General features: G+C 34.4%; 1 non-coding gene across 1 annotated transcript; it reads right to left on the minus strand.

The window, feature by feature from the left end:
- Window positions 1-9,585: 9,585 nt before the first annotated feature.
- LOC111765276 (U6 spliceosomal RNA) lies at window positions 9,586-9,688 on the minus strand. Its single transcript, XR_002797664.1, has one exon. It is a non-coding gene; the product is annotated as a U6 spliceosomal RNA (small nuclear RNA).
- Window positions 9,689-11,781: the final 2,093 nt, after the last annotated feature.

The raw sequence follows: 11,781 nt of genomic DNA on the forward strand, positions 1-11,781 counted from the left end.
TGGGTAAATCGATTGTGATATAGCCATACAATGGAATACATGGAATGCTATGTCTGTGTCCATTCAGCTCTCCATGGGTGTGGGTCAGCAAACCCAGGGCCTCCCATATGGTAGACTGGAGCCCAATCAATTGAGCCACAGCCGCTTACCTATATTTGGGTTTTAATAGTTTGTTTTTTAAGGACACAGTTTTGTACAGTTTGGTATATACTTTTGAAATGATTATGATGTTGCTGACATCATATATGATGTCTATATATAGACTATTCATAACTAGAGAACGACTTTCTTTGGAACAGAGCTAATCTTTCATGTTATTGTCAGTCTTTCCCTAGTTCAATTCTTATAGCCAATATGGCTAAATAGAATAATGAGAAAGAATAGAGTGTATGGAATCACCATTATAATGGTAGACGGAATCAAATATATTTGAATATAATAAAATATAATCAGTTTATTTACAGATGGGGAAACTGAGGTTTTCCACATGGCATCAGAATGCTCTTTATCCCAGGCCTTTTGAGACCTAAAACAAGACACGATTTCCCCAATACATTTTGCTCATTATTATAAGGAAATTATACCAAGGTCTGGTTCATGTATTCATAAAAGTCTCTGAAGACCAAACCCTATCTTACTGGAGAGGTAGTAGAAAATTCTCTATGAATAATGCATTTTCTTTCACTATTTTATTAAGGCCAATTTTGCATCAGGTATATAGATTTTCTCTCTTACTGATAGATGCTTTTCTGAAGAATATGTATTTCCCTTCCTCCTACAATGAAGTACCTAAATTTCATATAAAATTAGAATCAGTTTAAGTCTGACCTTGATAATAGCTAAGCATTAATGGAGAGCTGTAGTCTCCAGAGCAGACTTCTTCCACTTAAATGCTGCTTGAAGGTAGTTTTTAGTAGATACACTTGTTTCTGAAGACACTGGAAAGACTTCACATATGTTAATTACAGCAATCAAGTCTCATAAAGCCTGGAATTTTACAACTTTTCAGAGAGCCTCTAGGAACAGAATATCTTCTAATTCAGTGGGCAAATTAAATCCAATTATGCTTCCTTCCTTCTTTTGGCAGTCTCCCTTGTGAACTCCTACAATTTGCAAACTTAGAAAAATGCAAAGTTAAAAAAAGGAAAGATTTTCAAGTATACTATTATCAGGAAAAACACAGTCCAACGTTATCTTAACATTGCAAGCTCTTACATGGCAAAAAACACCCTGTGCTTATTTGTGAAAAGATTGTAATTTCTAGATTGAAAAGGAAAAAATTGTCAACGATGCCATAATTATGTTATAGATGCTGTTAAAACACAAAAATGCACACACACTCGCATAGCAAGCAAAAATCTATGTTTGAGATTCAAGCTTGGGCATTTGTAGCCTTTTATATTTTCCTCAATTTTAATTGGATAGAACAAGAAAATCAGCTGTGGTCGTTTGGAGCTATGTGTCCCAGAAAAACATGTTCTTAAACTTAATTCATTCCTGTCAGTGTGAACCCATTGTAATTAGGACCTGTGATGGGATTACGTCAATTAAGGTGCAGCCCAACTCAATCAGGATGGTTCTTAATCCTGTTACTGGAGTTCTTTATAAACAGAATGAAATTCAGATACATAGATATAAAGTCATGGTAAACAAGATGCTGAGGGTCAGTGGAAGAGAAGGGAAAGGCCAAGATTGGCCACAAAGTTCATTGTCATTGTCCTGTGACAGAGGAGCCTAGGATTAAGTTTTACTGGCAGGTAGCTCCAAAACACCAGTCTTCAGGAAGAAGGCATCATTTTGATGATACCTTGATTTGGACTTTTTCCTACATCAAAACTGTGAGTTAATAAATTCCCTTTGCTTAAGCCAACCCTTTGTATGGTATTTGAGCAGTTTTTAGAAACTAAAACAGCAGCATTATACATAATAGCCAAAATGTGAAAATAATCCAAGTGCCATCAACAAATGATTGGATCAGTAAATGCGCTACAAACTCATAAAGATGTATTATTCAGCTATAAGAAGGAATGCAGTTCTGAGACATACTGAAACATGGTTGACTCTTGAAAACATTATGCTGAGTGAAATAGGCAAGCCACATAAAGACAAATGTATCATGTCACTTAAATAAGATGTTTAGAAATAGCAAAGTCACACAGACAGAAAGTAGGTTAGTATTTACAAGCATTTGGAAGAATGGGGAATGTGGAGTTTTTGATTGGTGATTATAGAGTGTTTGTAAATAAAATTTAAAAACATTAAGTATGTACTTGAGTAGAAATCTTAATGGACTAACTGAAGTAGCATAGTAATACACTAGGATTCTCTCAATATTTAGTACAACTAATTTGGCAAAAATTCTCAGCGGCAGTGCCTGCCTCCCCCCAAGGTGGATACACACCATACTCAAAGTATAGATTCATCTCTCTTCTTCAACTTGAGTTTGGGCCTGTGAAGCTGCAGTCTATTGACCCTGACTAGAACGGTTTTGACCACCCCTTGGAGGCCAGTCATGATAAAACTTCTTCCCCTGCTCTTTTTAACCCTTTATGCTATTTAACTAATAAAGTGGTCATTTGCTAAAAGTTTTTGTTGTGTTCTGAACCTGTATTCCCATGGCACACCATATAGCAACTTGTTCCACCCATGCTATGAGACTGTAAACTTCCATAAGACAGGGGCAATATTTTACTTTTTTCACATCCCCAAAAGGCCTTGTGCAGTGCTGTTCTCATATGAAATCTTGGCTAAATGAAATCTAAGTATAACTGAGCACATGGCATGATCTTTATACAGTTATCATTTTAGATGATTGTTTTATGTCTCTCTGAAATCCTAATCAATTCACTAAGGCTCATAATTATAGATAGTTGCCATAGTAAGGACAAAATAGAGTTATATTTAAAGGAAGGCGTGATCTTTCATAAACCCATTTGAATTTTTTGCTCAGAGAAACTATGAGATATTAAATGCATGCTGTTTTTAAAGTGCCGAGTTGGGAGTGATTTGTACACAGCAATATATAACCAATATATTTGAGCAAGTTCAGAATATTCTTGAACACAGGAAGGAGTTAGGACCATATGTATTTAGAGAGGCACGCACAGGCGATCAGGGGACGTGGCTAAACAGATTTTAAAATATATTGACAATCTAGAGATTGTTTTAAACCTTTTGCATTATTCATATTTGGCAAGGTTCCAGTCCTCCTGATACTGGAATTTATTCTATTTAATCAAGAAACTTTTTTATATGCCACTGAACTATAAGAAGCAAGTATCTTACTTGCTATTTTGTTGATGATAAATATACAGCAAATAAAATTATTTAAGTACAACAGAAATATATTAACTGCACAAATTTCTGTGACAGACGATCAAAAACAGGTAAAGGGTTACAGAATGTAAGAGGTGATAGCATTGCTCACAACTCACTATCTAGTAGGCAAATAATACTTGTGAACAGGTATGTATTAATAAGGTAGAGAGTGATGTATAATAAAAGACTTTAAGATGCAGGGATATGAGAACTTGAAAGAGAGAAATTTTTTCTAGCATTTCCTTAGGATTTTCACACCCAATTGCAGAAGCTTAACACCCTAGCATTGCTGGATTTCATTTCTCCTTCTCTCAGGAGTTGGCTTTGCCAGCACAGGAATTCCAGCTCCAAAACTTACATGTATAATATGGGGCATAAGGCAATTTCTCTTTTGCATCAATTTCCATATCTGTACAATAGACATATTAAGATTTTATAACACAAAAGTTTTATCGAAGGATTACATGTCACAATGGAAGTAAAGTTTCAGTGCATTGTAATTGCTCAAAACCTGTTATCTGTAATATTCCCTTTAAAATCAGTCTGTTTTCACACAGAATTGACTCTATTTTCAAAGGCAGAGGAGATACCTTTTCCACTGGTAACCTATTGGTCTTCACCAGCCTTCGCAGAGTTCCTTGCTTGCTACACACTTCAAAGATATGAAATGAATGAGTTTGATGCTTACAGAATGTTGGTTGCTTTCCTAGAACCCTCTTTTGCTGCAGCAATAAATCTTCCAAATGGTTAGTCTTCAATGAAGAAGGTACCTGGACCACACAGTATGACCCATTCCTAGGACTCCACTCTGTTCCTGCAGGATCTCCCAACACATCTCAGTTGATAAACCAGTCTTGCCTCTAAAGAATGCAAATGGCTCAGAATAATGCTGACACACTTCAGAAAGCCAAATGTGATATTCCACCAGCTGTGTGATGAGGGCAAATGGGATAGGGACCAATAAAAAAAAGAGAGCAGACAAAAATACTGTACTTCCCAGGCACAATAAGTTATGGCTTCAAAAGTAGGAGGGGAGTTGAAAAGTATTAGGAAAACAGTAGTGGCTGTCAGATTCACTTTGCCTGAGGCATTCTGAAAGCAGGAGGTTTTTTGATCAAAGGCAGCAAGGTTGAAGCAAACCTGTAAGAGAGAACCACAAACTGCACTAGATTGGGGGAAGAGTTGCTGCCTCTGAGAACTAAAGAAAGCCTTGCGTGAATGCCATGTGGAAAGGATTATAGCAATAAGAACAATCTCATAGTCCACAGCTGCATTCTCCAATTACAATCACCACAGGGAATGTGTCCTGAGGCAAATAGTACCTAAAATATTTGTCCATGACCTCAATGAAAGAATTCAGGCTATACCCGTTCCTATTTACAGATGAAACTATGTAATGTGGATTTCTTAAAAGATCAAATTTTAATGAGTGCAATTTGATGTCTATTTTTTCCTTTGTTCATTTTTTTTTAACCAAGGAAAGGGGAAAAGAGCCAAACAATACCGTAATGAAAAGTTTAAAAGCAGGAATATAGAAAAAGGGAAAACTGCTTAAGCACACTCAACTAGCTGGGAGTCAAAGTGGATAAAAATGGATACATCCGCAATGTAACATTGTTGTTCTTTTTATAATAGCATAATAAAATTCTATTAAATGAGACACTCAGAAAGTTTCCTTTAATTGCATTGTAGTGATAAAATTTTCTTTCACTATTTATTTTGACTTTTCCTAAAAGCTTATTTCACTTATTGTTTCTATGATTTGGATTCTTGCCATTCTGCCACTATAACTCCTTTTTTGGTATATAGGACTCTATAGAGAAATTGACAGAGTTTGAGCTGCACACATGCTAATCACAGAGCATAGCCTGAACTTGGTTTTCTTCTTTTTTTAAGTAAATTTCTTATTGACATTTAACATATGTAAATAAGTGTATACACTTAAATGAATTTTCACACAGTGAATATCTCCCAGTCACTAGCAGCCAAATAAAGAAAGGGAAATTATATAGTGTGCAACCTTTCAAAATTGACTTTTTCTCTCTAAACATAATTCCTTGGAAACATACAAGTTTTTGCAGGTTTCAATAGTTCCCTCATTTTATTGTTAATTAGTATTCTAGGGTACCGATGTAGTTTGTTTAAACATTAACATGTTAAAATACATCTGAGCAGTTTCTAGCTTTTCTGATATTATGAAGAAATCTGCTATGAATATTTGTGTGGTTTTTATTTGTGTATATTTGTGTGTGGATATACATGTTTATTTCTCTGGGATGAATGCCCAAGAATGAAATTGCTGGAATGTGTAGTAGCTGCGTGTTTAATTTTCTGAGAAACTGCCAAAACTTTCAGAGTGACTATAAGATTTTACATTCTCATTAGAAATATATCAGGATAATCTTGTATCCTGCAACCTTGATGAATTTATTAATTCTAGGCATTTGTGTTGATGATGTTTTTTTTTTATAGACTCCTCGGTATTTTCTATGTAGATAATCATGTCACGTCCAAATAGGGGCAGTTTTATTTCTTACTTTCAGTGGCAAGACCCGGAAAGAGACAGGTCCTATGTTTGGTTACTTAAAGCTGAGCTCCAAGAGACAGGAGATCCTGGAAGGGAAGTCAGAGACCTCTGCAGAGATCACCTGCATCTTGCTTCAACACGTGGCAGCTGACTAGGATGAGAACGCACCTCTTACAGCACTTTGAGATGGACTTCTCATTGCTTTGGAACTGTTAAGCATTTAGCCCCCAAATGTCCTTTATGAAAACCAACTCATTTTTGTTATTTTGCCTCTGCAGCCCTTTGGCAAACTAAAACACTTTCCAATATGGTTTCCTAATATGTCTTTCTCTTGCCTTTTGGCAATGTCTAGAACTTCTATTACTCCATTGAACAGGAGTGGTGATAGCAGATATTCTTTCCTTTTTTCCCATTCTTATAGGTTAAACATAACTCTTCACCATTAAATATGGTATTGGCTTTAGGGTTTTTGTTTGTTTGTTTTTTATCAAATTGAGGACATTCCCATTTATTCCCAGTTTGCTGAGGGATTTGTTTTTTTCAGTAATAATAAACTTTATTTTTATACAAGCTTTAGATTTATAGAAATATTATGCTGAAAATATAGGGAATTCCCATACAACCTCCTTCTACACACCCATACACAGAATTTTCCCTATTATTAAGATCTTACATTAATGTGGTATATTTGTTACACTTGATGTACCAACATTGAAACATCACTACTAATCAAAGTCTATAGTTTACATTATGGTTTATAATTTGTTTTGTACAGTTTTATCGACTTTGACAAATGTATAATGTCATGTATCATACAGAACAGCTTCACTGCCCTAAAAATGCCCTGTGTTCCACCAATTCATCCCTCCCCTTTTGAATGCCTGGTAACCCCTATATCTATATCACTGTTACATGTTCTTCCATTAACACATGATAATAACTACAATAACAATAAATCTGTTTTGATCTGTGGTTATACTCCCCCCTTATGTTTGTTCATTCCTCATTCGTGAGGTTTTTGAAATGATGTCCACTTCAGGCTAAGAGGGGACTTAGATATTGTGGGACAGATGGAAGGAATTGTTTTGCTTTGTTTTTTGGGAAGAGTCTTGACCATCATCATCATTTTGTTACTTGTCCAGGGCAGGCCTGGAGAACCGGAAAATAGGAGTTGACCGACTTTCTAGGATTCAGGGCTAAATCGGCATAGAAACAATCAGAATATTTAGTCTCTGAATATTTAGTCCCAGCTTTCAATTAGTCTGGATATATACCTAGTAGTGGGGTTGCCAGATCATATATATATATATAATTGGTATATTGAAAATTATAGGTTGAAATATAAGTAGTAGAAGAATTATGAGTAGGAGAATTAAAAATGATTATAATTATTTTGGGAAAATAGATTATATTACCAAATAGGGCCTGCCAAAGGGTGTTAATTTCATGAGACTATGTGCCCTGCCTATGGTATCTAGATATCCCTAGAGCCCTTGGGAGCAATTTTGTTTGAAACTTTGTTTACTGTGGCAGTTAGAAAAATCTGCCTGAGAACTGAATAAGTGTAACCTCCAGAATGACCTCCTGCCTCACTTTGAAATCTCTTAGCCATAAAAACTCTTCATAAAATATTTATTCTTCCTCCTTTTGGCCAAGGTCTTTTTCTAAGTACATTGCTGGTTTGTGTTTAGTAATTATCTCTTGGTGCCAAGGATGCTCATCTATGGGAGTCATGTCCCATGTGGGAGGAAGGTAATATGTTTATTTGCTGAGTTTCGCTGAGAGAGAGATCACATTTCAGAAACAAGTTGTTTTTCAGGAGGTAAGCATTAGACACTAATTATAGTTAAGCAAAGTGTCATTTTTACAGAAATAAGGTTTATAAGTATAAGCATTAAGATTGGGATCTTGGCATAATGGACTGTTTTCTTTTATTAAACAGGGCATATATATTTCAGAGATTTCTGCCATTTCATTTGAGCAAGGATAGAAATTTAGTGTTTTGTTAGCTAATGTGTGGGCTTCTATATATTGAGAGAATATATCTATGGCAACATGAAAAATTCATATCCCATATAATTATGCTTTAGGTGTATTTTTCTCCATTTACTACCTATATTAGTCAAAGGGTGCTGAAGCAAAACAACAGAAATCTGTTGGCTTTTATAAAGGGTGTTTATAAACACCTTTTATAAAAAATTTGGAGTAGAAGCTTATAGTTACCAGGCCATAAAGCATTAGTTACTTCCCTCACTAAACTCTGTTACCACGTTGGAGAAAGATGGCTGCCGACATCAGTCAAGAGTTCAGGCTTCTGATTTTCTCTTTTCCTGGGGCTTGTTTCTCTCCGGGCTTCACTGCTCTGCTCCTCTGTGTGCTTACTTCCCAGGCTCAAAAACTCCAACCTCTCTTCTCTGCAGTGCACTTTCTCTGCCAAAATGTCCTACTGACATGTCCCAATCAAATAATTAATCATTATTTAATCAAATTAAAATAAAACCTCTGACTCCAATACATTCTAAAACACCCAAAGGAAAAGACCAGTTTACAAACATAATCCAATATTTCTTTTTGGAATTCATCAATAATATCAAACTGCTGCACCACTCTACTATCAATACCCTGTAGAGTGACATATCTTTGTGATAGGTCCTGAAACAACATTCTTATGTTTGTATTCTTAGCACAGTCCTTGGCCACTCCAGAGTTCACCAAGCTGTAAACTCACCCATTTTATCCTCTGGCTTTCCCTCTAGTATCAAGGATGGCCCCAAACTTCCCCTTTCAACCACATTCACATTTATACCTCAGCACTCTTTTTTTTTTTTTTAAGATTTATTTTTATTTTATTTAATTCCCCTTCCCCGGTTGTCTGTTTTGTTTTGTTTTTTTTTTCCTGTGTCTTTTTGCTGCGTCTTGTTTCTTTGTCCGTTTCTATTGTCGTTAGCAGCACGGGAAGTGTGGGCGGACTTCAGCACTCTTAATTATGCTCATATCGCTGTGCCACCATCACCTCCATCCATTTCCAAACCACTACAATCAACCTAATTATAAACTCTTCACAATAAGCATCAGCTCACCAATCTCTAGTCCCCTTCTATTTCCTGGTAACCTGACTCCACTTCCATGAGTCTGCTCACTAATCTTAGTTCAAAACAGTGAGATCATGTAATACTTACACTTTTGTGTGTGGCTTATTTAACTCAACATAAGGGCCTTAAGAGTCATCCATATTGTCATATGTGTTAGTACTTCATTCCTTATTACAGATTAATAATATTTCATTACATGTATATACTACATTTTATTTATTTATCTGTTGATGGCACCTGGGTTGCTTCCATATTTTGGCAATTGCGGATAATGCTGCTATGAATATTGGTGTGAATATATTTTCACGTCCCAGCTTTCAATTAGTCTGGATATATACCTAGTAGTGGGGCTGCCAGATCATATGGTAGTTCTATATTTAGCTTTCTGGGGAACCACCAAATTGTCCTCCACAGTAGCCATACCATTCTACATTCCCACTAGCAGTGAATGAGTTTTCCTATTTCTACATATACTTTCCAAAACTTGTCATTTTCTATTTTTGTTTTTGTTTTTTGTTTTTGTTTTTAAATAGCAGGTGTGGAATGATATTTCATTGCAGTTATTTTTTTTAATTTTAAAAAATTTGTATTCCCTCCTTCTTGCTCCAAGATGGCGACCTTGTCTGTTTGCTTATTGTCTGCTGTCTTAAAAATATGGAATGCTTCATGACTTTGTGTGTGATCCTTGCACAGGGAACATGCTAATCTTCTTTGTATCATTGCAATTTTAGTATATGAGCTGCCGAGGCTAGCATTTATTGTAGTTTTGATTTGCCTTTCCTTAAGAGCTAGTGATGTTGAGCATCTTTTCATAGCCTTTTTGGCCATTTGCATTTCCTCTTTAGAAATGTATCTGTTGAAGTCTCTTGACTATATGTTAAATGGGGTGCCTGTCTTTTTATTATTTAGCTGTAGAATTTCTTTATATATGAGGAATATAAGACCCTTATAAGATATGTGGTTTCCAAATATTTTTTCCTATTGAATAGGCTGAGTTTTCACTTTATTGACAATCTCCTTTGAAGCAGAAATGTTTTTAATTTTGAGAAGGTCCCATTTATCTATTTTTTCTTTCATTCCTTATGCTTTGGGTGTAACATTCATGAAACCGTTGCCTCCCACAAGATTTCATAGATCCTTCCCTACATTATCTTCTAGAAGCTTTATGGTCCTAGCTCTTATATAGGTCTTTGGTCCATCTAGAGTTAATTTTTGTATAGGACATGAGATAGAGATCTTCTTTTCATTCTTTTGGAAAAGGATTTTCTGTTCTCCCTGCACAGAGATTTTGTATTGATTTTGTTGAATGTTTTTTTAACATCAATATTACAATTTGATTTTTCTTCCTTAGCTTGGTTTATATTTTAGATCAGATGGATTGATTTTTAAATGTTGAACCAGTTTTTCAGATCCGGAATAAATCCCATGTGGTTATGGTGTGTAATTATTTTTGTGCATTATCTTTATAATTGCTAAAGTAACTGTAGAGTTATTTCTTAATATTTGTGATTTTTGTCTTCTCTCTTTTAAATCTTTCTCAGTCTTCCTAAAGTTCTATCAATTTTCCTGACTTTTTTTGAAGAATCAGTTTTTTTCCCATTGATTTTCTCTACTATTTTCCTGTTTATAATTGTGATTACTTATGTTGTCTTTATTATTTCTTTCATTCTGCATGCTTTGTGTAATTTTTACTCTTCATTTTATCTTTCCCCAAGGTAAGAAATTAGGTTATAGAATTGAGATGTTCCTTTCATAATCTAATATAAACAGTTATTATTATAAATGTCCCCCTTGACATTGCTTTACCTCTGGAATACATATTTTGATATGTTTTATCTTCATTTTTGTTCAGTCCAAAATTTTTTTTTCATTTTATTTGAAACTTCCTTTTGGACACATAGATTATTTAAAATTGTATTGCTTAAATGTAAAGTATTTGGAAATTTATTCTTGTTATTGATTTCTAGTTTGTTTCCCTTTTTGTCAGAGAACATACTCTCTATGATTTCAATTTTAAAAAATTTGTTGAGATTTCTTCAATGGCAATTTTATTTTTTGCTTTTGCTTTTTGAATTAAGTTTTTCTTCTATTCATTTCTAGTGTTGTATCATTGCAGGTATACTCATGTTTAAAGAACATGAGAAATATGTGAACTCTAAGGGATTTTTTAAATTGGAAAGTGATTTTAAAAAAGAGGGCTCACGAGTAAGGGAATGGTTTAAAAAAAAAGTTAACCAATTGTTCTAAAAGTATTAGAAAATAGCCTGACATACTAATAAAATGCAGTCTCTTGATTTTTTTTGAAACTTTTAAAGATGATAATAAATTTTAGGAAACAAATAATGCTCAAGGATCCAAACAAGCTTTCCAAATAATTGTGTTCTTTAAATTACATCTTGCTTTATTCTGGGAGATGGTTATTATCAAAGCCATGTTAAATTGAGCAGATGAAGACATTATTTCTTTTTCAACATTGTTACTATTAGCAAAGGTATTGTATCAAATTAATTTTATTTAAAATAACACCATAATAATGTGACTAACTTTGTGTCATAGGTATGATGTTTCCATCATTTCTGAAGAAACTTATTTTAATTATACATGTTCTTTGATTATCTTCATTTGTTTTGAGAGAATATTTTGACACATAAGCTTGTTTCAAAGTGTCATTATTGGCAGTAAAATATTCAAGGAAACTCTGATAGCAGTCATTCAGTATCATCATATTGATTTCAGTTACACATTTATTTAGTCAGTATTCTAACTGGAATTAACATTTTTATTTCCCTAATTAATTATTGTGCCTTTTTCCTACTTTTTATTCTGAACACTTCTCCAATTACT

This window comes from Dasypus novemcinctus, chromosome 1 (assembly GCF_030445035.2).
Source record: "Dasypus novemcinctus isolate mDasNov1 chromosome 1, mDasNov1.1.hap2, whole genome shotgun sequence".
Taxonomy (NCBI): domain Eukaryota; kingdom Metazoa; phylum Chordata; class Mammalia; order Cingulata; family Dasypodidae; genus Dasypus; species Dasypus novemcinctus.